We start from the raw sequence: 24,486 nt of genomic DNA, 5'->3' as shown, positions 1-24,486 counted from the left end.
GCCATCTTGGCCTCTCTGTCCAGCTCATTCTCTATCCTAATCCCTGACTTAAATTCTTGTCATTCCTTCCTGAGTGCTGATGTCCCCTTTGAACACCTTTCTTCTGTAACTGGTGGGATTTATTAAGCTTGTGGTTAGCACCACACATGGCTTTGATGGAGGAGCAGAGTAAGCTTGTAAATTCTTGAAGACAGAGGGCTTTCCTATTTAACACCCATGCAAGGTTCCTTCCTCTCTTGCCTGACAAAGGTTTTTAAATTAACGGATTAAACTCCACTGTTGAACAGGATTGATTAATCAAGGCAACTCAGAAAAGATGTGTTTCATCAGATGGGCTTAGTACACGCTGAACAGTTATTCGAATGATAATGAGCAACATAAGAATATTTTAGGGTCTATCAAGTTATTTTGGCTCACCCACAAGGTCAAAGCTCGCCATAAAGTTGATTGATGCGTTCTGCCTTTGGCTAAGCGGACGGCCCTCATCTCACACTGCAGTTTATGGGTCCCGACCCCACATTCCACAGATGACCTGGAAGGGTTCTGTTTCTGGGAGCCAACTCTGATAAGCCACCTGAGAACACTACTTGGAGACAGGCAGGCGAGTAGAGGGGTGCTCATGAGCCAGCTGGCGCAACCCGGTGCCTTCTGCAAACTTCCCCAGATTCAATCATGGTGTGTTTGACAGACAACAGCACTAATCTCTTCAGGAACACCCAGAACACAGAGTCATCTGCTCTTCTAGGCTGGATTTTGCAGAAAATGGGAGATGGCACCCAACCTCCTCTGGCGTGCCAAGCGTGTGACTGGTCTATGTGATACCCAGGCAGCTGGCACACTCTGGCACTCAATGGGACCACCGCAGAAGCTGGTGAATGGTACTCCGGCTCTCTGGGGTGGGGGTGCAATCTGCATTACAATATGTGCTCTGAGGCTGTGGGGAAGGCTCTTACTGTAGCCCAACACTTTGTACAAGATGCTACTGGGCACCGAAACCAGTATCACTAAGATTTGTGGTTTTGCCTCCGCCCATAGGTCTGAAGTCCAGAAGCCTGCCTGAAGTGGGGAGGACAATCCTCAGCACAGAATGGGAAAGTCAGGCACCTCCTTCCTCTAAGGGAGGTACCCTAATGTGTCCAAGGAGTTGCATGCCCCATTTGTAAAAATGGAAGACACCTTGCTAATTGACAGACCCGTGAATGGTGTGGCACTTTAAATTACCTTGGCATTAATTGCCTGGACAGGTTGTTCACTCAAATTGCCCTGGCTCGCTAATAACCTGAATGGGCTGGTGTTTTAAATGACCATGGCACTAATGGCCCAGGCTGGCTGCTATTTCATATCGTCCTGGCACTAATGGCCTGGAAAGGGGGCTTGCTTTGCAGATTAACGAGTGTCCTCCAAATGGCAAAGGATTATGGAAAAAGAAAAGAAAAACAAGCATTTGAAAGGGAAATAAGAAAGATGTTCTCGTTCTCTCTCTCTCTCTCTCTCTCTCTCTCTCTCTCTCTCTCTCTCTCAGTATCAGGTACTCTGGGAGCAGGTCGAGTGCATACCTTCTCTGCGGGCCACCTCTTGTTTCCTCTTCTCCACTCCTCCTCAGCCACCAAGGGCTTTGTTTCACTTTTTTCCTTTTTGTTTTTAGTTTAAAAATTAGACCCAATTCACTGAAGAGGAAACAATGCCTTCTTTGGTCCAGTCATTATGTGTTTTAGTTTTTGATCATCCCTACCCACCCTCCATTCTCATGTACCTCCAAGTCATTTGTGGACTGATCAATTTATTGACTAATCATGAGGCACTGATCAATTTATTTATCATCTTCCATACACAAGAGGCCCGTTGAGTCCTTGGGGCAGGGAGAAGAAGACATAGACTTAGGCCCGACCTGCAAGATCTCCCACTTCAGTCCTCCCAAGTGGAGTCATTCACAGATAACCGCACAGCACCTTGGATGCCTATGAGCATCTATGGGGAGGGTGGCCTGGAGATCTCTACAGGCGAGGTGAGCCATGAGGAGATGAGACAGTGAGTGTCTCCAGGCAAGGTGTGGGGAGGGGAAGGTCCTGCAGAAAAAGAACCTGCACAGAGGTAGAAGCGAGGAAAACACAAAGCTACAATGTAGCTCACAGCTCACGGGAGAGGTGCAGAGAGGCAAGGCCAGAAAGAAGCTGGAGCTGGATAGCGGCAGGTGATGCCTGGGGAAGGGAGAGATCTGAGAAGTGCTTCTGAAATCAAGCCTCCAGGACCTGAGGACTCACTGCACATGGGATTAGAGAGTGAGAAACTGGTTGCTTCAGGCTGGTGGTCAGCTGCTGCTACACATTGCAGAGACAAGCTGTTCACAAGGGGAAGGGTTAGAGGACGGTGGGATGCCAGGATGTGACCATTGCGAAAGTCAGAGGTTTCTGTGCTCACTTCTGCAGTTACAGCTCATTTGCCCACTGCTCATAGATACATGGAGCAAACACAGCTTCAGGGGCTCTCTGAACCTACAGTGGGGCTCAGGGATGCATGGGAGATAGCATTTATTTGGGACTTGGGGGGTTCCTGGTTTTTGTTTGTCTGTGTTATTAGAATAATGAAAGAGAAGCAGTTTTGAAAGGCGATAGAGTAGCCATACAAAGTTAACTGGTTTGGGACAACTGGTTCGTTCCTATCACTGGGTTTTGACAAGTAAAGCAGAAACCAAGAACTGTCTCTGTTTCTCCCAGTTACCCTGACCCCTGCCCCACGTTTGTAGGGCTGAGTAAATTAAGAAAGTGAATGAATTCTAAAAACCAAATAACTTTCATTGAGTTAACTGATTTCAATTGAATACTGATTGAGAACCTAGCATTGGTGAAGCCCCATGGGAGATGCTTAAGGGTCTGAAAATATGCAGAACTATGATCCTTGCTGCCAAGGACCCTAATGTCACAAGCCAGGTTACAGTCACTAGACAGTCTCTTTATAGGTTCCCTGACTTGAGATTTGGTCTCAATGGCCAGAGTTTCCAAACTACACACAAACAGTTTGAAGCAAAGGTGGCAGCTTTGAAAGGGAAACTCGCTGTTCTGTCAAACCCTCAGTAGGCACCATGTTTGCTAAATATAGGGCACCTTGCTGGGCACAGTCGGGCGTCTAAGATACTGAGACATGAACCTTGACCTCCAAGGTTTTACCTGTGAACATCCAAAACCCCTTGATGTCTGAGGAAGGGCATAGCAGCTTCGGTCTTTTTGTTAAAAAACACTGTCCTGGGCTGTCTTTTATCTTAAATAATGCAATTTAACAAAGACTTAAGACAGAGCTTGGACCAGAAAGGAGCCTGGAACTCCCATGATCTCACACTCATAGATAAACAGAAGACCCAGAGGGACTGAATGGGGTTGGAGAGAGGGTTGCCTAAAGCCACACAGTTGGTTGCAAATCCTCAACTAAGCCTTAGGCCAGCCTTTTTCTTCCCACCTGTGCTTGTTCATGTGACCTGTCTGTGGTATCACCAGATGGATCAAAGTTAAGGCAAAGTTTAAAAGCAAACAGAGAGAATGTAGAATATCACAAGGACATGCTGAGAAAAGGCACAGCCTGGCCTTTCTTCAGGAAAGGAGATCCATCTCTCTCTCACCAGGAACTTCTTGGTCAGATGTATTTTTAAGTCACCCATCCCGCACCCACAGCTACCCCAAATTGTCCAGTGGATCGTTTTCCTTGTAACATCTTCAGGGTGCTTAGCCTTGCCTCTGTGTTTTGCCTTTTTTGCCTTGTTTCACATTGCAGACCACTTCCATCTCCTTCAAGAAGCCTTCCCCTGTAGCCGGCAGCAGTGCAGTTAAAATGAGGAGCCTATTACAATAGCTGAGTAACTTTTCTGCTGTTGCCCCCATAGGCCTGCATCACAATTCAGTATCGGTGCTCTTCTTCCATCCAAAAGGATTCAGTGGAAGATCCTTCCAAAACAAACCAACCAACAAACAAAACACCGACACCATGCTGCGGGCTGCGGGCCTCTCCTGCTGCCCGGGGTAAGTCTCATCCAGCAGATGCATACTTCAAGTGTTACCCGCCCACAGTTAGCATCCACCTTGATTACCACATGGGTGGCTATGGTTTCGGAGTGCTTGCATTCGACTTGTTTTTCTTACTAACTGTCCCAGAGCATCTAGTGGCAATGCAAACATTCCCAAGAGATGCTGGGAAATACTTAACTTACAGGGAAATTCTTGACATAAACAGGACAAGATAAATGGAAGTGGAGACAGCTAGGATGTAAAGTAAGAAAGACCTTTTAATCAAGGACACGTGGAGAGGGAAAGGGAACTTCAAGGTAGTTTTGCTTCGTGACTTAAAATTTAAAAGTTGCACAAGAGTACTTACTTGAGATAGAAAAGGCATGAATTGTACACATGAGGACAGAGAAAAACAAACAAGCAAGCATTCTGATTGGGACCAAAAGGCTGGTCTAGAGTACTCTGGGCTTATTTCGTGAGTCATGCTGTATTAAGGGTACATGTGTGTTGTGCATTAGAAAATACTCTCGAGGGACTGAACCCACACACTTGCCCCAAGAGCATCAGAGAGGGCTTCATCACCATTTTACAGATAACATAACTGAGGCTCAGCATGGAAGACCCTTCCTTCTGGTTCAGTGTTGTTGACCTGATCCTAGACCACCGTTTTCCTCTGTGAATGCACATAGCCATCTAGGACTATCTTCTGCATTCTGATGGACTCTGTCATTTTTCTCAAGTGTTTTATCTCCAAAACTAAGTGGAAGCTATGAGATAAAATCTTTTGTATCCCCAGTATAAGTGAAGAAAACATGAGCAAAAATCGTGTTGTATTCAGAGGGCAGCAATACATGCAAGGAATAAAAAGCAACGGGACAGAAACACATGTCAGCAAACAGTCCGGCCAGCTTGGAATTCGGACCTCTTGGCTTGATTTGAAAGTATCTTTACGTCTTATGTAAGCAATTCAACTGCGTTGTAAAATAATCAGTTCTCTGGGATATACAGAAAGGCATGCTCCATTGAACTTCCCATATGTGGAACTTGGAACACCTTCCTCTAAGCAGAAAGGAGTGCTGTGGAAATACACTACGCAGAAATGACGATGGCTGCATGGAAACCATTGAGAAGTCAGGCATTGCCTATCCACTGTCTTCCCCAGTTGGCTTTGGGTTATTAGGGAAGTGATTTTAGAACTTTCAAAAGAAAACTTTACAGTGTTCCTTGGTGTTGGGTTCTGTAAGTCCCCTGAGTGACTTCTGCAAGATCAAATTAGCTTTTGTGATAAATATTACCATGAAACCAATAATTAGCGTCTAATGATCCTGCATTTCTCATTGGCTGTGAAGCCATAAATAGATTTGGCTCCTTGGCAAACTCTTCTTGACACAAATACCTGAGATAAGATTTAAAAAAAAAAAAAAACAAAAAACCTCCTGGTGCCTCAGGCCATAGAAACTTGGCAACAACATTATATGCTTCCTCTCCGGGGTGAGTGGCAATTCATACTAATATTTTAACTCTCTCCAAAATTGAGAGTATAGCATTGCTGGTCAAGCTAGTGAAGGAAGTGTTTTCTGACTTAACCCCAAGGAAAAACAAGATTATTTGATTTGCAAAATGCTACTTTTCTAAAATCTTTAGAAAAAAAGAAATCTGACCCCATGGTTAAGAATGAATACTATTCTAGAAAACTCAGGTTCAAATCCCAGTACCCAACAGGGTTCCTTATAATCTGTAATTCTAGTTACAGGGGATACCCTGCTTTGTGATACATGTACATACCCTCAGGCACACACACACTCACACACACACACACACACAAAATCAGTGAGCAAATCATTCAAATATAAGAAAGCAAAACCAATAAGCAGTAAGTCCTATAAAAACTGGGGAAAGACTTAATCTGATGAATTGGAATGTAAAGTAACATGAAAAAGTCTTGTAAAGATTTAATCGTTTATGTCTTTAAACAAATATTTATAGAACTGTGGTCATTTGAATGACAAGACCCACTAGGCTAATATATTCAAATGTTTGGTCCAGAGTTGGTAGAGCTATTTTGGGAGATTAGAAGATGTGGTCTTTGTGAAGTAGGTGTGGCCTTATCAGAGGAGGTGTATCACTGCAGGTATAATTTGAAGTTTGAAAAGCCCATGCCAATCCCCGTCTCTTGCTCTCTGCTTCCAACTGGCAGATAAGATGTAGACTCTCAGCTACATCTCTAGCACAGTGCCTGCCTGCCTGCTCCCATGCTCCCCCACCATGATGGTCATGAACTCACCCTCTGGAACTGGAGTCAAGCCTACAGTTAAATGCTTTCTTCTAGACTTCACCTTAGTCATGGTGTCTCTCAGCAATAGAAAAGTAAGCCATGAACATTCTTTACCCTATACAGTGGGCTCATTGCTAGTATATAAAACTGCACTAGTCTAGATGGAGCAGTCCCCAGTTTACCCACCCAACCCTGCTGTGGGTAAAAGAAAAGTCTAAAGAGGATGTGAGTTTACTAACAAAAGCATCTTCATGAATAATTAGAGAATTAAGATGAGATGCTAATTATGAATATGGTAGAGGTTGTGTTCAACCAGCAAAACCCAGTACCAGCAGGTATGTCTGCATCAATATCAATGAGAACTTCATAACTACTTAGGAAAGGACCATTCTGAGAACACAGCCAACTCACGCTTTGCTTACAAGAAGCAGGATTTTTCCAGTTGTTTGGTAATAGCTCATTCAAAATCTTGCCTACTGCTTTAATTTCTGACTGGGCTGTAATTAAAAGAGTAAAAGAAAAAATGCAGCAGGAACCTTGGAATCTCAAGCCCGTTTCTTATTTTTTGACATGTTCTTAGATTCTCTGAATCTCAGATTCTTTAGGAATTTGATTAAAAGTCTTACTTTGTGTCTCTTGAGTGAGTTTTGAGGGCTTCTGGGTATCCTGAAATGATTCACAGATGATGAACAGACCATAAGTGTACACACACATGCAAGTGTATGTACATGTGTACATGTGGCTATACATGTACATGAGTGCATGTGTGTTTGCAATTCCATGGATATGGAAGAGGGGATCAGGAGCAATGGTAGCTGTGTTTTCAATGGCGACCAACCTCTGCAGATAACAAAAGTAACAAACAGCCATATAAAACATTAACGCCCTTTATTCCACCTGTGCCCCAGGGACACTTGTCTATCACATGACTTTGCTCATAGTTTAATTTTATATGTATTGAAGTTCAGATTTAATTCTCAGAGAGTCATCCTGTTATTGACGGAGCCCATGTACCAAACGTTGCAAAAATGAATGCATTTGCACTAAGTAATGGTTTTATTTTCTACTGCCTGGAAGATTAAAATCTTAGGAGAGTATATAGGATAGCTTGGGATACAGATTCCCCTGTTCCTGCCTGTTACTTGGGTATTGACATATTGAAAATGGTCATGCAAACCTGGTCCAGTTCCTAGATGGAACTTGGCCATGAACTTCAACATAGTAATTTGGGAATATGTTTGAATTGATATTAATAAGATAATATTGAGATAGATTTCAGGGACATCTAAAGAAGGCTATCTTTGAGTGGAGTCTCTAACAATCCCTCTGTGGGAGGTGGAGAGGTGGAGAGGTGACATAGCCTAATCAGGATGATTCAGCAAACTAGTGCTCTGGGAGCAGGGGCTGGAGGAATGGCTCAGTGCACAGCTCTTGCCATAGCAGATAAAAACAACAACAACCACCTCAGAATCCACACAGAGACAGCTGAGTTAGCACTCTGCTGTAACACCAAAGCTCCTACAGCAAGATAGTGGAGATAGGAGACTAGGGCAAGCTCAACACAAGGATGTGATGCCTTGAAAGAAGAGCTGTCCCATCCATTTGTGTTCATTTAAATCTCCTCTCTGTGTGTCTGTTTCCATCTCTCACTGTGTCTGTCTCTGTCTCTCAGTCTGTCTGTGTCTGTCTGTCTGTCTGTCTGTCTGACTCAGTGTGTGTGTGTGTGTGTGAATGTATTTGTAAATATTCTCATGATTCCAGATTATAGCCTATCATTGTGGAAATGCCAAGGCAAGAGCTTCACTTAGCTTATGAAATCATATCCACAGTCAAGAGCAGAAAGAAAGTAGGAAGACTGTGCACCACCTTGCTTCCTCTATCTCTGTCTCTTCACTCTTAGACCAGTCAAGAGCTTCTGAATGGGGAATGATGTCACCCACAGTAGGATGGGTCTCAGCTTTCAAATAACTTGACTAAGACAATCTCCCACAGACACGCTCACAGGCCAATCTGACTTAGACAATCTCTCATCAAGACTCTTTTCCTACGTAATTCTAGGTTGTGACAAGTTGACATGAACCACCACAGAGCAGCACTGATTAAGAACACATCTTCTAAGAATTTGGAGAAATATGACTCAGAAATACATAGAACTGTTCGTTTTCATGAGCACAGGTTTCCACATATTTATGTTACGTAACTCCATTTGCAATGTACTAGTAACTGGTAATGCCAGGGTATACAATATCACTCCCAAGTCTCATGTCTTCTATGGATTTTAAACTCCTGAAGACAGGCTGGAGAGATGGCTCAGTGATTAAGAGCACTGACTGTTCTTCCAGAGGTCCTGAGTTCAAGTCCCAGAAACCACATGGTGGCTCACAACCATCTGTAATGGGATCTGATGCCCTCTTCTGCTGTGACTGAAGACAGCTACAGTGTACTCACATACAATAAATAAATAAATAAATAAATAAACAAATAAACAAACAAACTCCTGAAGACAATATCCAGAGCTTGCTTAATATTGCTGGGAAACTTTATATCTCAAAATTAAATATTACCAACCTCATAATTTTGTCCAAGTGTGCCCTGATTATAGACTTGGGGGAGGCGGTGATAACTCTGGTCAGAGGCAGGTCCAGGGGACCAGAGATGACTTTATGTACTACAGACACCATTCCCAAAGATTCATATCTTTTCTCTGTCTCCAAGGAGCTACTAGTAGGAAAATAATCAACTTTGGGGTTTTAGTCTCGTATAACAGTTATAATTATGGTATCTTAGATGTTTATTGAATAATTCAGCAAGTAGGTATTGATTGCCTATCACATGTCAAGTGCCAGGCAGAGCTTTAGATATTGAAAATACAGCAGTAGGCAGGCAGGTATTCCCTCTCCTTGTCATCCTGGGGAAAAACAGGCATTAAGTAATGAATCACAGAACAGCTATTTTAAGATAAAAGTGTGACAGAAGCTATAAGAGGAAATACAGAGTGGAGTCAGAAGGAAAGAGGTTCACATGGCTGATATAGTTGTTAACTGGAAGGAGCTACAATCCAGAAGTGGAGGGCACACCTGTGAGCTATTTTTCGCTTAGTTTGAAGTAGGTGAATTCACTTCTAGTCCCAACCTTTGGGATAGGAAGACACAGGCCTTTGATCCAGATCTTGAGATGTAAAGACATACCCTTAATCTGGGCCACAGCTTCCACTGGAAGCCTCTATAAGAGCATGGAGAAAGGGAATTTTCGTTCTTTGCTTACCCTACCGTTGCTAGCAAGTCAATTCCTTCACTGGCATTAGAGCCTACTTCTTTGGGCTTCCAAAATAGATGGAAAACCAACTGAGTCATCCCTCCTTCTGAAATGGATTCCTGGAGTTTCCAATCACAGTCAGCCATTGTTAGATTTGCTGGAATGCAGTCTGTAAGTCAATATATATATATATATATATATATATATATATATATATATATATATATATGACACAGAGAGAGAGAGATTCATTCTAAACATTCTGTTACTCTAAAGAACCCTGACTAATACAAGTCTAGTTGAGGAAGACTGGCAGAATCCAGGCATGGCTGACTTCTGTCTGGAATGACCTTAGTTTTTCAGAGGAGCTAGGGAGAGGCAGAACCCGGTAAGAGTAGGTGAGTCCCATCCCTCGAGGATATTTACATATGGAAAACCTTGCACCTATGCTGTCTTAATATCTAAGCCCTGTCAGTTTATTACTTGGGTTTCCCAAATAGGAAAAAAGAAAAAAGGAAAGCGGGGGGGGGGGGGGGAGGAAGGAGGGAGGGAGACAGAGACAGAGACAGAGACAGAGACAGAATGAAAACTCTAACAATTTCATGGTCAAAGTCTAAAACAGCTCAGAAGGTGTTCCAGTGTAAACCACATGTGTCCACATCTAGAAAAGGTGGTGAAGCCCTTGGGAAATTGACTTGTCTGCCTACCAAACTGAGCAATTCCTAGCCTTCTGAAAAGACTTCTTACTGGAAGAGAGTCAGACAAGCACATTGGTTTGTTTTGCTAAATCTTCCAGCATTTCAAGGGAACTTAGAGGAAAAGACAAATTAAAAATATAAAAACAATTGTTCTTAGTAAATGTTGACATCAGGACTCTTAAAGAACCATAAGTGATAAAGCATTTAAAAAGAAAGAGAGAGAGAGAGAGAGAGAGAGAGAGAGAGAGGAATCTCTCCCACTTTCTGAAGTGTTGGAAGAGGGTGCAGTGTGCCACGGCATTGCCAAGGCCGAAAGAGGTGGTGACTGGTGACCACAGCAGGTCTAGAAGCATGGGGACCTCTTGAGAGTAATGCCAAAGTCATTTGAAATCATCACCAGGGAAGATCTGGGCTCCTGGCAGACAGCAGACACCATTAGAAGGGGCCAGAGCAGATAAGGAAATAACTGATGGAGACCACCTGGCTCCTGGCACAAGCCACTCATCAGCAGAATGCAGTCTTTTGAAGACTTTAATAATTCCAGGGGTCTTGTGAGACACTGAATAACCTGCTCTAGTAAGTGGGGTGGGGCACAGATGCCAGGGAAACACAGGGAGCCAGAAGCTAAGAAAGTCAACAGTAATTTCTTTGGCAACCTCACAAGGCATCCTTGGGTCAGAATTGTGGAGTGATCAAGATTTTCCTTTCCCAAAAAGCTATTAAATAGGACTACTATTGGTGACAATAATTTGTTATGTCTCCAATGGGGACAAGAGAGAAGTTTGAAAACTTCAACACACACAATCTCTTTCTTTCTTTCTTTCTCTCTCTCTCTCTCTCTCTCTCTCTCTCTCTCTCTTTCTCTCACACACACACACAAAGTACATGTATACACATAGACATACATGATAAATGTGTGAGGTAATGAATATGCTTATTACCCTGACTGGATCATTAAATAATGTATACCCACATTAAAATATATGACTGTAGGAATATATGTATGTATATATGTATGTATATATATATATTCAATTATTTTGTGTCAATTTAAATGTTAAGAGACAAATTAATCAACATGCCCAAATTTTCATGTCTTCTTTTAGAAGATGTTGGGAAATTCTCTACCACAGAAGGGTAAGAAAGCCAAAAACAAGACAGAAACATGTCAATGTTCTAAAAATTTTGGTTGAGGGGGTGGGGAAAGGAGAGGGCACTGTGGAAGCCACCATCTGAAAAGTCAGACACCAAATTTAAAAAAAAAAAGTCAGGAATGTTCAAGAGACTATATTTCAACTAGCTCTGTAGATCTAGCAGAGAGACCAAATTGGGGAAGAAGGGCTGGTAGACAAAGGAGTGGCGGATCTGGATGCTCTTCAAGCTAACAGACCCGCAGGCACAGGGACAAGCCATCCCAAGGTGTGAGGGGACCAGCAGACAGCAGGTGCCAACTTGGCTGCACACAGATCCCCGCAGAGACCTGAGAGGCAAATAGGACCAGATTGCTACAGAAAGGCTTAAAGAAATAGTGCAATTATGTGGAGAGAAGAGAGACAGATTTTTAAAGACAGCTTTCCCAGAAAATAATAAATAAACTTTCCCCAGCAAAGCTCAGCTGAGAGTCTTTCAGAAGCAAACGGTGCCCAAGGCAGTATGAAGGGAGTCTGAGCCCCATTTCTGTCCCCACAGAAGTAAAATTTACTGCTCTGGAGATAAGAAGTTGCCCTCTGCACTGTCTGCCTGCATGGGGACAGGCACCAGGTCTCTTGGGTAAAAACCTGCTGTCTTCTGAGTGCTAGGCTCTCAACTGCAAGTACCAGAAGCAATCTGACCACGCTAAACACAAAGTTTTGTTTTTAAGATATTGGTAATTTTGCAGACACAGAGGCACCTAGAAAAGCAGAGCCCAACCAGGTCTGTTAGCAAGAAACCCTGCTGTTTCTACCACCATACCTGTTGTCGCAAGTACTACAATGACCTCCAAACTGCTGGCCATAGTGGACCCAGAAAACCCTAGCATCTTGCAATCCAGAAAGGTCCATCAAGGACCTGAGACTATGGAATGGGCAGGATTCTTGTCCCTTCAGGAAAACTGTGAGAAGCAGCTGCTGTTAGTGTGTTCAACTTCAATTGCAGAGACAGCTCAGTATCCCCAGAGGACCCAGAAGGTAGTGGATCCCCAGACCAAAAAGAGTGACAAGCATCCCACCACAGTGACACTCGGCCTCCTCTGTGACAGGAAAGGTCACTTCCATCTTGTCACTGGCTGTCATTACCCAGTTCTGTGCCCCTCCTCCCTCCTATTTGCCCATGATATTTAGTGCTTTTTCTTAACCATCTCTGCAGTTTGGAGTGAGCTCTTGGTGGCAGCTGAGCAAGGCTCCCTCTGTTGCCAGGAGGATGCAGGGGAGGGTCAGGGAGGAAAGCTGTCTCTCCTCTATACCCAGGAGGGCCCATGGCTTCTGCCCTCCCTAGCTTGAAGGGGAGGAAGCAGGCCCCATGAACATTCCCCAAAGTACACCTGTCCATCTGTTCCACTTGGATGTAATGGGGGTGTTCTTATTTTTTTCTTTCTTTAATCATTTGCTACATTTTACTGGTAGCTTCCACGCTGTTTAAGCAGGTAATTGTCTAGTCCTTAAAAACCCTGGCACGATTTATTGGAGAGTCTGCTTGGCTTTTTGATGAGCGATCATAATAGCTGTGCTTGCTGGTGGCTCCTGTTTTTCATTTTAGATTTATCAAGGTCTGATTTAATTGCCATAAACAAGGAAAAACAAGATCAAATTAGCAGATGAAATCATAGGGTTTCAGAGCTGATCCATATTAATGAACTCTTACTTTTGTGATCTGGCTAATCATGACCCCAGACCTTGATAAAATTAGCCAAAAGAAAAACAAAACAAATGTTATCGGGATGCTGCAGTGTTTGCATGCTTTCAGGCAGGGAAGCCAGCAGATGCTAAGAGATGTTTCCTCACGGGGGTGGGGGGATGGGGGGGGTATGGAGGACCTAGGGCTCCCTGACCCCCACATTTGAACCTGTGTCACCCTCAGGACTAGCCCTGCCTGCTGGTCCTTCTTCTCTGACAATGCCAGCTTCCCACCCCAGCAAACACCCTAAGCAGCATCCCTTGGTTATGCTCTGGATCGAGAAATCAGACACAATATGAGGTCCTCCTCCCTGGGAATCGCGTCAGTCCTTTTAACAGGCTTGAAGCATTTTACATCCATAGGAAAACCACCTTTGAATTAGTGGTTTTGTTCTCTGAATTGGGCTTTATATTCGTTCTAATCAAATTCCCTCTCACTCAGATAAGCATTAAATGTGGATCACATCACAGGCAGACACTGGCAACTCCCAGCCCGCCTTTGTTATGGAAATGTTTTTGCCAGCCCCTGACTCTGGGAGGCTGCACATCGCCCAATACACCCTTTCCACCCCTGATTTGTGAGCTTAGAGGCCTGCTGGAGAGCCATCTTGTTCAGGGTGAGAATTTTATTTCTATAGAAACACATGTCGAATTTTTAAAGGAGCCAGAAGGCACCATTCCATGGGAAGGGCATGAGACTCAGGCCTGGAGCTTGAAGAAACATCTTCGCTGCTATCCCTTAGGGTGCCACTGGGGGACTCCAAAGAAGACACCCAACTTTCTTCACTTTCTCCACCTGTACAACGGAGGTAATAAAAATAGCTACCCCCTACAAAGCACACACTGGTGGTTACATACAGTAACGCAAAACTTCATAACAGCAAACCCACTCAAAGATTCCTGTTTTACTATATATGCTTAACCCTCATTTTATTATAATTTTTTAAAATTTTATTTATTTACATTTCAAATGTTAACCAACCCCTTTCCCACTTTCCCCTCTGCAAGTCCTCTATCCAGTCCCCCTTACCCTGCTTCTAGGAGGGTGCTCCCTCACCCACCTACCCGAGTGCTGACACACCCGTTAACACAAGTAGGACCACCACTAATATAACATTTTAAAATAAATGTTTAAATGCGTTTAAATGAATATTTATACTCTAGATGGATTCTTCCATGGAGGTTTTCAGTTTACTTCAACTATTTAGAATCATAATAAAGAACTTGGAAAAGCAAATCCCCAGAGCAGGGGAGATGGCTCAGCTGGTAAAAGCACTTGTCTCCCAAGCCTGGCCGCCTGAGTTTGATCTGACCCCCAGAAACCATAATCTTTAAGACCCAGGAAAGGAGCTGGATAGTGGCCTGTGTGCCTACAACCTCAACACTCCACCCACAATGGGAGCTTGAGACAAAGTGAACAGAATCTTGGCAGCTTGGTCTGAAGCACAGAAGCAGAAACAAGTGGGAGCCTAGGAACCTGCATTCCATAGCCTTCCAAGAAGGAATTGGTGCACAGAGAGGAAATACTGAACCACCCAGCAGGGCAAACTTTAAATTTTGTAACTCCATGTCCCATGTCAAAGGGCCTAGAAGGTTCCACCCTTTCTCTTTGCTGACCTGCAACACACTTCTCTCTCTTGGGCTAGTTAGACTCCTTGCATGTAAGCCTTCCTGGGATCTAATGACTCTGGCATCTCCAACATCTTTGGGTCACTGCTGCAATCCATGTTCCATTTTACTATTTCACATAGTAGCCTCTCAGGGCCTCAGTGGAACACACCTGACTTTGGTAACTATTCTTAACTTCAGAGAAAGATTTCTTTCTTTCTTTCTTTCTTTCTTTCTTTCTTTCTTTCTTTCTTTCTTTCTTTCTTTCTTTCTTTCTTTCTTCTTGTATCCTTCATAATGTTAAAGCCAGAACCACATGGCCAGGACTGCCAAGTCTGGCTGCTTACTTGGGATGGAGCCTGGCCCACTCCTTGGATTACATATATAACAGCTTTCCTTTGTGTTTTTTAGGGGCATCAAATCCTTTAGGTCTTTTCTTTTCACAAGTCCTAGGGTTAGCTGGATGGGGTCATGCCCTGCAGAGACCATTCACCGTGCTCCAATTTGCATCAAGTCATGCCCTACAGAGACCATTCGCCGTGCTCCCATTTATATCATGCCTCTCCTCACTTCAAGCACAAGCCTTGGCTCCAACATCAGATTTTCTGATGTTCTTTTTCTCTTTCATCTGTACAATTTGTATTTCTTTCTCTGGAGCTAGTGATTTGCCCTGGGTCAGGATTTTGTTCTCAATGTTCTTTGCTTGTAAGAGGCTTGTTTGTGTTGTTAATAAATGAATATTTATCTTAATAATTAAGCAAAACTAATACTCTGTCTTCCCAGAAAGGGAAATAGCAAGGGGCCCGAGGCTGCCAGTTCCGCTCTGGGGCTATCCACAGATTTTCCATCTTGAATTACTTGTACCCAACACGAACAGCAAAAGTTCCTCTCAGGAAGGCCTGGCAATGATTGCATTGCCTTGCTGGGCTCTGACATCTGCCTATTCTATCACACTATATAAGCTGTCACTGCTTTCTAGAGGCCAAGTGTCTCATCTTTAAAATTCTTTAAGATTAGAGCTTCTCAGAATAGTGAAATAATATACATCAGAACTGGGTAATGTCAATATTCCCTCCATTTTCCCCTCTGACTCCATGTTGGCCAGAAATGGTTTGCTTTGGCCTGGTGGCTGGAGTTTGCAATGCAGCTGTTTGGACTGAACATAGCATTTCTTCTTGTTTCATTTTTAATATCATAACTGAGTTAAGCTAATTAGGGTTGAAAGAAATTTTAGATACATAGATTGATCCATAGAAAGGCTTTTATCAGTTTGAAATTCCTATTGATTTGGGCTTCTGTAGTGCTTTTGTTTATAAAGCATTGGTGATGGCAGAGACATTAGCCATGGGCAGACCAGGAATCAGTTGAAGGTACTTTCAGAGTATGACCACAGAGGCCCATTTAGGCCAAGATAGGACCCCAATGAGTGAGTAGAAGTCAAAGTCAAGGAACTCCTTTGACAGGTGACAAGGTTAGAAGTAAACAGAAGAACAGGAAGTAAGTAATGGAAGATGGGTTTGTACTGGGTTTCCTTCTAGGGGGAAGGAGACATGGAAAGCTCTGTAGTTCTATAGCTCCCCACTTCTGCCTGCCTCTCACCTTGGCCCCCATAGTTAAATGAAGAAGCATATAAGGCAGAGGACACTGCCTGGGATCTCTTCAGGGCCCTGATAGAGATAGACAGGGACTGCAGCCCATCTGTTTTTATATCATTTCCAGTGAACAGACAGTAATGAGCAAAGGAAAGATTGCTAGGGTTACCCTCTATCTGTCACTGAGCCCTCATGCAGATGGCATGTCAGAATGATAAAAATTCCTCCACAGGAAAATCATCTTGACCTGAGGCTACATTCCAGTCCCCATGTCGTCAGTCACACCACGACTATGAGTTACCTTCCATGAAGACTCAACCTGCCTTTCTCCAAGGATCCTTTGACCATGCTGACCACATCTCTTCTTGTCCATCTGGATCAGTCACTAGACTACCATGTGTTCATTACTGGCCATTTCCTTTCGTCTGAAGATTTAGTTTTCCAGGAAAAATCACCCTGCTAAACTAAGACCTTCAGACTATCTTCAGAATGTAGCAAACTTATGGCTTCAAAATGGAACTCATGAGTAAAGGGATGAATTCCCAAAGAGCTGACAAGATTCAATTCTTACAAAGAAAGAGGAGGGAGGGGCTACAAGTATGAGGATCAATTTTCTGTGTTTGAAATAGCAACAAAACATAAAAAGAAAAAGAAAAAATACATTTTATGCTGAAAATATGGTTCAATATGCTGAATAGCTTTTTGTCAACCTGACACATGCTAGAATTATCTAAGAAGAGGGAACTCCAATTGAGAAAATGCATTTATAAGGTTGGCTTGGGCAAGCCTGTGAGGCATTTTCTTGATTGATGATTAACATAGGAAGGCCCATCAACCCATTGTGGTTGGTGCCATCTCTAGAGAGGTGGTCCTAAGATATGGAAGAAAACAAATTGGGCAAGCCTGTGAGGCATTTTCTTGATTGATGATTAACATAGGAAGGCCCATCAACCCATTGTGGTTGGTGCCATCTCTAGAGAGGTGGTCCTAAGATATGGAAGAAAACAAACTGAACATGCCATGAGGAGTGTCTTAGCTAAGGTTTTACTGCTGTGAACAGACACCATGACCAAGGCAACTCTTAAAAGTACAACATTTAATTGGGGCTGGCTTACAAGTTCAGAGGTTCAGCCCATTATCATCAAGGTGGGAGCATCCAGGCAGGCATGGTGCAGAAGAAGCTGAGAGTTCTACATCTTCATCTGAAGACTGCTAGAAGACTGGCTCCTAGGTGGTTAGGAGGAGGGGGGTCTTATTGCCCACTTCCACAGTGACACACTTCCTCCAACAAGGCCACACCTACTCCAACAAAGCTAAACCTTCTAATAGTGCCACTCCCTGGGCCAAGCATATTCAAACCATGGCAAGGAACAAGCCAGTAAGCAGCACTGCCCCACGTCTTCTCCATCAGCTCCTGCCTCCAGGTTCCTGCTTGAGAGCCTACCTGACTTCCTTCAGTGGTGGATTGTGACCTGAGAGTTTTAAGATGGAATAAATGTTTTCCTCCCCCATGTTGCTTTTGATTATGATGTTTAATCACAACAATAAAAACCTTTGCTAAGACAGTCAGTAAAGTACTTGCTATTCAAGTATGAGGCCCTACGTTCAATCCTCAGAGTCCACATTGGGACAAAAAAAACAGGTATGGTAGTGCGTGCTTGTAATATCAGGGTTGCAGAAGTATAGACAGGCATGTCTCTGGAGCTCTATGGTCAGTCAGCCTATGCAAAACAGTGGAGCCCCAGGCAAGTGGGAGAGTGTTTTACATGGCAATATGGACAACACATGAAGAAGACTCTCAAGGTTGTTCTCTGTCCCAGTAGATGTGCACCTGCACACATATGTGCACACATCCCCATACACACGTCTACCCACAAACAAACTAAATCATCTTTACAGGTCATGAATTATCTAGCAAATGAATGCAAACCATTTGAAATAAATAAAATAATACATAGATAACTCCACCTATCTGAACACCGAGCACCTGCTGATCCCTTGGGATGTGTTGGTCTCTTTGAACATCCTTTCAAAAGGACACAACTCACAACTTTGACATAATGGTCAGGTGATGATGAGATTATGCATAAATGGTACATGGACTGATGTACTGAAGAGACGGGGAGTGCGTGGTCCCTCTCTGAGCTGGTTGGTTCTAGAAGCATCTTTCTTTGCACTGTGCATAGCATATATGTGTTTATATAATGTGACATCTTGGAAATGGGACCTCATGAAATTGACTACTATCTCATTTATACCTGTATATAGCCCAAACATAACTTTTCACACTAGTTTTAATGCTTTGTGCATGAAATGAAGTTTTACAGAATAGAATTTTCCATTTATGACATCACAGAATGCCCCCGATGTCTTGGATTTTGGTGTATTTCAGATTCCCATGGAGTAAGCACCTACTGTACATTCTGGGGAGATATTTTGAGGAATATGTCACGTCTTTAAAGCATCTCTGCTTTTTAATAGTCTTCCCTGCTTTTATTTTAATTCTTCATATTCTAAATAAGAAGTGGCTTCTCTCAAAGTTCACTCCTTCCACAGATCTCTCTATGTGAGTAGCAGTTTCTTCTTAGACATTTTGATGACATTGGAAATTCAGAGAAGCCATACTAAAACAGAGAAGAAAGCAAAGTTAGACACCCCCAATTCCGGAGCTGGTATGATTAGTGGATGAGTCTGCTGATCTCTGCTGCCATCCCAAAGAAGACTCCAGGGGAACAAAGATCTAGTCCGTGATTATGTTCCAATTCTCCTGAGCCTGAAAAAGGCCATGAACAAATTAAAAAACAGTGGGGTCTCAGAACTTTTTTCCAGGGCTGGGAAGAGCATGGTTAGTAGAATGCCTTGCAAGCACAGGGCCACATGAAAGAAAGAAAGAAAGAAAGAAAGAAAGAAAGAAAGAAAGAAAGAAAGAAAGAAAGAAAGAAGAGAGGGAGGAAGGAAGGAAGGAAGGAAGGAAGACAGAAAAAAAGAAAAAAGAGAAAGAAAGAGAAAAGAAAGAAAGACACAGAGAGACAGAGAGAAAGAAATGAAGGAAGGGAGAGAGAAAGGAAAGCAAGAAAGCAAGCAAGAAGGAAGGAAGGGAGGAAAGAAAGAAAGAAAGAAAGAGAAAGAAAGAAAGAAAGAAAGAGAAACAGAGAAACAGAGACAGAAAGAGATGTAGGAAGGGAGAGAAAGGAATGAAAGAAAGAAAGAAAGAAAGAAAGAAAGAAAGAAAGAAAGAAAGAAAGAAAGAAAGAAAGAGAAAGAGAAAAGAGAAAAGAAAAGAAAAGAGAAAAGAAAAGAAAAGAAAAGAAAAGAAAAGAAAAGAAAAGAAAAGAAAAGAAAAGAAAAAGGAAAGGAAAGGAAAAGAAAGGAAAAGCAAAGCAAAGCCAAATGTGGTTGTGTAGATTTATAACCCCAGTGCTATGGAAGCCAAGGGAGGTACATCCCTCTCTGTGGCTCACTGGCCAGCCAGCTTGGCTGACTCAGTGAATTCCAGGCCAGTGAGAGACCCCATCTTTAAAAACAATTTTTTTAAAAAAATGTGGACTATGTCTGAATAACAACACCTGCATCCACCCACACATATATGTGCACCTGTACACACATGAACACACACGTGCAAAAGAACTGAAAGCAATGTCTTCTAAAGTCATTATTGGGGTTTTCACACCAAGAACTAAGAATGGAAGGAACCGAGAAACAGGCTGAGGTAGGTGGGAATTAGATGAGATTTGTTCAAGACAGATTTAAAACATTTTGCTCCCCCCCCCCCCCCCGAAACAACTTACTTTGTAATCATTGCCTTGGCATCTGGCCTCCTCTCATTTAACCTCATCTGCCTGACTTTAAATTCATGGAACAGATTTTCACTGCCCTGGATTCCGCGTAGTTGGCCGGCAGAGTGTTCTTGGATGTTACCAAAAAAAGGCATTTGATACTATTAATCATATTGCCATATGTAATAAATTGGCTGCCTATGGTACATCGCCTAAAATTGTCACATGGTTCCAATCAGAACTCTGCCAACTGAGCTTGGTTACTGGAAATTCTGATTCTGCAAGCCTGCCTCTGCTGGGTCCCACCATCCTGCGTGCACCACATGTTAATGGCTTGCTGGCTTGCCAGTTACACAAAGGCCGGTCCTTTCTAGGATACACATGTCTGAGTGTGCTGCTGGACACGAGCAAGGACCTGTTTGGGATCAAAATCACATCATAGCCATCCGCCTTTGACAGTCAGACAGGGACTTAAAGGCTGACCTCAACCATTGCTTAATTTGGGATTTTGCATCCTCTTGCAACCCAATTCTTTTCCACTGTCTGTGCCGTTCCCTATGAACTATTTCTGTATTAAATTAAGCAGTGTCCCTGTGCTCTGAGGTGAGCGTGGCAGCCTAGGCTCAGCCCAGGTGAGAATGTCTTCACCATCCCACTAGAGTTGCCAGGATGGATTTCACAACATGAGAAAGAGGAGGTGGGCTAGGACGGGAAGCCCTAAAGAGTGTGTTTGAGCATCTAATGCCATCCCCGCCCCTGACCTTAATAGGTTACATTTGCACGTGGATCGGTCAGCTGGGGTGGCTCTCCTTGTTTCTGCCTCTGCCCCAAAGCCTCCCAGGCAGGGTAATCAGACAGATCTGGGTAAAATAATAATGAGCTAACCCTTTCCCCCAAATCAGATTATTGTTTGGTTTGGTTTGGTTTGGAAACTGAAATGCACTTATGAAATGTTTTGGAATTTGATCCTGATTTATTTGAAATGGAAAGTCCTGGGTGCTTGGTTTAAACAACATTTTTTGTGAGCTCACAGCATGCCCCTCACGATAGGTTCACTGGCACCCATGTGACCATATGAACACACATGTTCCTTCTCTATGCGCACCTGAGCGTCCAGGCTCAGCAGCGACTAGATACTAAAATTCTGAAATACAGTGTTTGTCTCCATCCCAGCGACTCTAAAACAGGCCGCACAGGAAATCTCAGAGGCCCCTCCTCCATGGAAGAAAAGTTCTCTTCTGAAATTCGCAGCCTGATAGCTGCAGACCCAGGAGGCTAAGGCAGCTTGGGTAAGGTTCATATAAACACCCCTGACACCATCTGAAAGCCATAAATAAGGCCTCTGGGGGAAAGAAAAAGAAACTATGGCTCTCCTTTTTTCACACTACATTGGCATCTTTTATCTCCAGTAAGACACTGTTTGACAAAGTAGAGATCACTGTGGAGTCTGAGGAGGGAAATTAATAGGTGGTCTTAAAATAAAGGCTCTGAGAGAAAAAGAGCTGGTGGTTTGCACCCCACCCTGCACAACCACAACAAGAGTTCCAAAGTCCCTGTGCAAAGGGTCACGTCTGGGAGGTACAGGGAATGTGGAGACCCTGGGCTCTGTGGCGTTCTGACACCCTCCACATAGGTGCTATGGAGGAAACTGCAAGGTTGACCTTTGCTTCCCAGAAAAACAAATAATAAAAGTGAACTAAATGGCAAGTTCTGAAGAGAGTTGGAAGTTCCATGCACACCCCCTGAATGAGCAATGCCCCAGGGACACATAAAAATTCAGTAATACACCCACTGTGCAAATTTTCCCCTATTGACTACGGTGCAAAGTTCAAATCTAAATATTCATCACTCCTATATCCAAGCGCTTTGTTCCAGAATTCTGATTCGAAGAGGCCGAAAGACAGCATTTCTCAATTCACTGGTGTGTCTTGGACTAACAAGCAGTTTCCCCTTCAGAGACTAGACACACCCACATGGAAAGCAGCAAACTGGCCATTCAGTGATCCCATGTGTGAAGAACTCAAGGCTCTGCCAGCAGCACATTGTCCTCACAAAGCCAACACCAACACTCTGTGTGTGTGTGTATGTGTGTGTATGTGTGTATGTGTGTGTATATGTATGTGTGTATGTATGTGTGTATATATGTGTGTATGTGTGTGTATATGATGTGTGTGTGTATGTGTGTGTAGGTAAGTAGGCAGATCAGTGGGCAACTTCAAATGTCAGCTCTCACATGTTTTTTGTCTATTTTTTATTTTTTAAAGTTTTAATATGATTACATAACGTCCCTCTTACTTTTCCTCTCTGTACTCCCTGCTGTGCACCCTTCCCTGGCTCTCTCTCAAAGTCATGGCCTCTTTATTTCTTTAATTGTTGTTACACACACACACACACACACACACACATTTATATATATAACTAGCACACAAGCACAGTGTTTTCAGTCTGTGTGTAACGTTTTGAGCTGTCTCTTGTTACTTTTGTTTTGTTTTGTTTTGTTTCAAGACAGGGTTTCTCTGTACAGCCCTGGCTATCCTGGAACTCACTTTGTAGACCAAGCTGGGCTTGAACTCAGAAATCTGCCTGCCTCTCTATCTCTTGTTTCACCAACCCACGCACCTCCTCACTGGCTCATGACCATCTGGAAGGTCTCTGTCTCACCGGGGCTACAGATGCACATGTTCATGCTTACATGGGTAGTGAGGATTCAGACTCGGGCTCTCACACTTGTACTAAACCCACTGAGCTATCTTTTCAGCCCCAAGCCAATGGAATCTGTGGTAAAATTAGGAAAGGGGAGAAGAGATCTCTGTCCTCAACATTCCAAGCATTTAGTTTGAACACATCAAACGATGTTGAAAGCATTTAAAGGCATCAAATTGCCATGCTTCAATGTATGTCCTGTAAAGTTTTTTTTTTCCCTGAATTTGTTAAAGGTTTTTGTTTGTTTGTTTAGTTTTTACTGTTTTGGAGGCAGTAGTTTGTTGTTGTTGTTGTTGTTTTCTGATGTAGTTAGTGACTGTCTCAAGAAGTCAGTGGTATCCACAGCCAGTGAACTATCCTTGCTAAGGGGGCCATTGAAGGTGAATACTGTGTGGGAGAGAAAAGGTGTATGCATCATAAAGAAGAAAGTAACAGGCTACAAACAAAACCTAGCAAGACAAGGAAGCAGTCAGGGAATCTCCTTCAGGAGGAGGAGCCTCACGAGGGACATCAGTCTAGCATGGAGCTAGCTCTCAGCCTCCTCCTCCTAATTGTCCAGCAAAGGTTGCCAGGAAGCCAAAAGGAATAGCACATTTTCTGCTGACTCAAGTATCACTGAAGCAGGCCAGCTAAGAGGGTCACTCGCAGTGACCTCAGACCAAGCTGGGAGTGCCATCCATTTATTACAAGGTTGGACCAAACCACTGACTGCCAACAAAGAGCGCTCTGGCAAACCTTAATGCCAGAGGGTGGCATAATTACACACAGAGAAACCTCACAATAAGACAATGTTCAAGAAAAGTTCAAAGGAGATCCCAGGAAAGTAAGGTCAGAAAACGCTTCTGTGATGGTTAAATAGTAAATCGTGTATGGTCTGTGCTACCTAGCTCCCTCCCCCTCTGTGTGTGTGTGTGTGTAGTTGGCCTGAAAGTGAGATTTGTCCCGTGAGTAATGACTTCCCTACTCTGCAAACTCCACTGAGCAAATGTGCTACTTGACCTACTGTTGGGTGTTGTGTCCAGAGTAGGAGTATACAGATGGATGGATTGTCCCCATCATCAAGAAACATCTTTAACAGCCTCTAGAGATGTAGGAGAAGACTAAGGCACCTCTGAAAGCATCAGGAGCTGTTCTGTATGGTACCCAATGTCATCTTCACACAATTAGTTTCTTGCCTCCTCCAGGGCTTAATTACCTTGATATCTCTGTTACCTACCACATAGATGTATCTCAAAACATCTATACTATTAATACATATACTAACTAGCTCTTTAGCTGAGAGTTGTGTCCTCTTTAAAAGCTTTGTGTGTACTGGGCATGACAGCACAAACATCTAAAGCCAGCACTCAGGAGGTAGAGGCATAGGATCAAGGTTGAGGTTAACCTGATCTACAGAGTAAGTGCCAGGCCAGCAAACATTACACAGTGAGACTCTTTATCTTTTTGTGTGTGTGTAAAGCATTCAGTATGAATGCAGAACACTGCTTAACAAAGAATAGTTATGCCAGAGTTCACTGAAGCATTTTTTTCTAATGTGTTCCTTCTGACATATCCTTTACTTGCCCAATAATCTCACATCACTAGATTAACATAGCATCTAAATGTACAGTACACATATATTAATGTAGTAGGAGTTACAAATTTCATAAATAAATAATTCAAACTAGTCTTTGTACCACTTCCAAGCTTCCTAACCACTAACTACTCAGAAGCT

The sequence above is a fragment of the Mus caroli genome, unplaced genomic scaffold (assembly GCF_978045245.1).
Source record: "Mus caroli unplaced genomic scaffold, Mus_caroli_1 scaffold_19, whole genome shotgun sequence".
Classification (NCBI taxonomy): domain Eukaryota; kingdom Metazoa; phylum Chordata; class Mammalia; order Rodentia; family Muridae; genus Mus; species Mus caroli.
Note: the sequence above shows the minus strand (reverse complement) of the source record.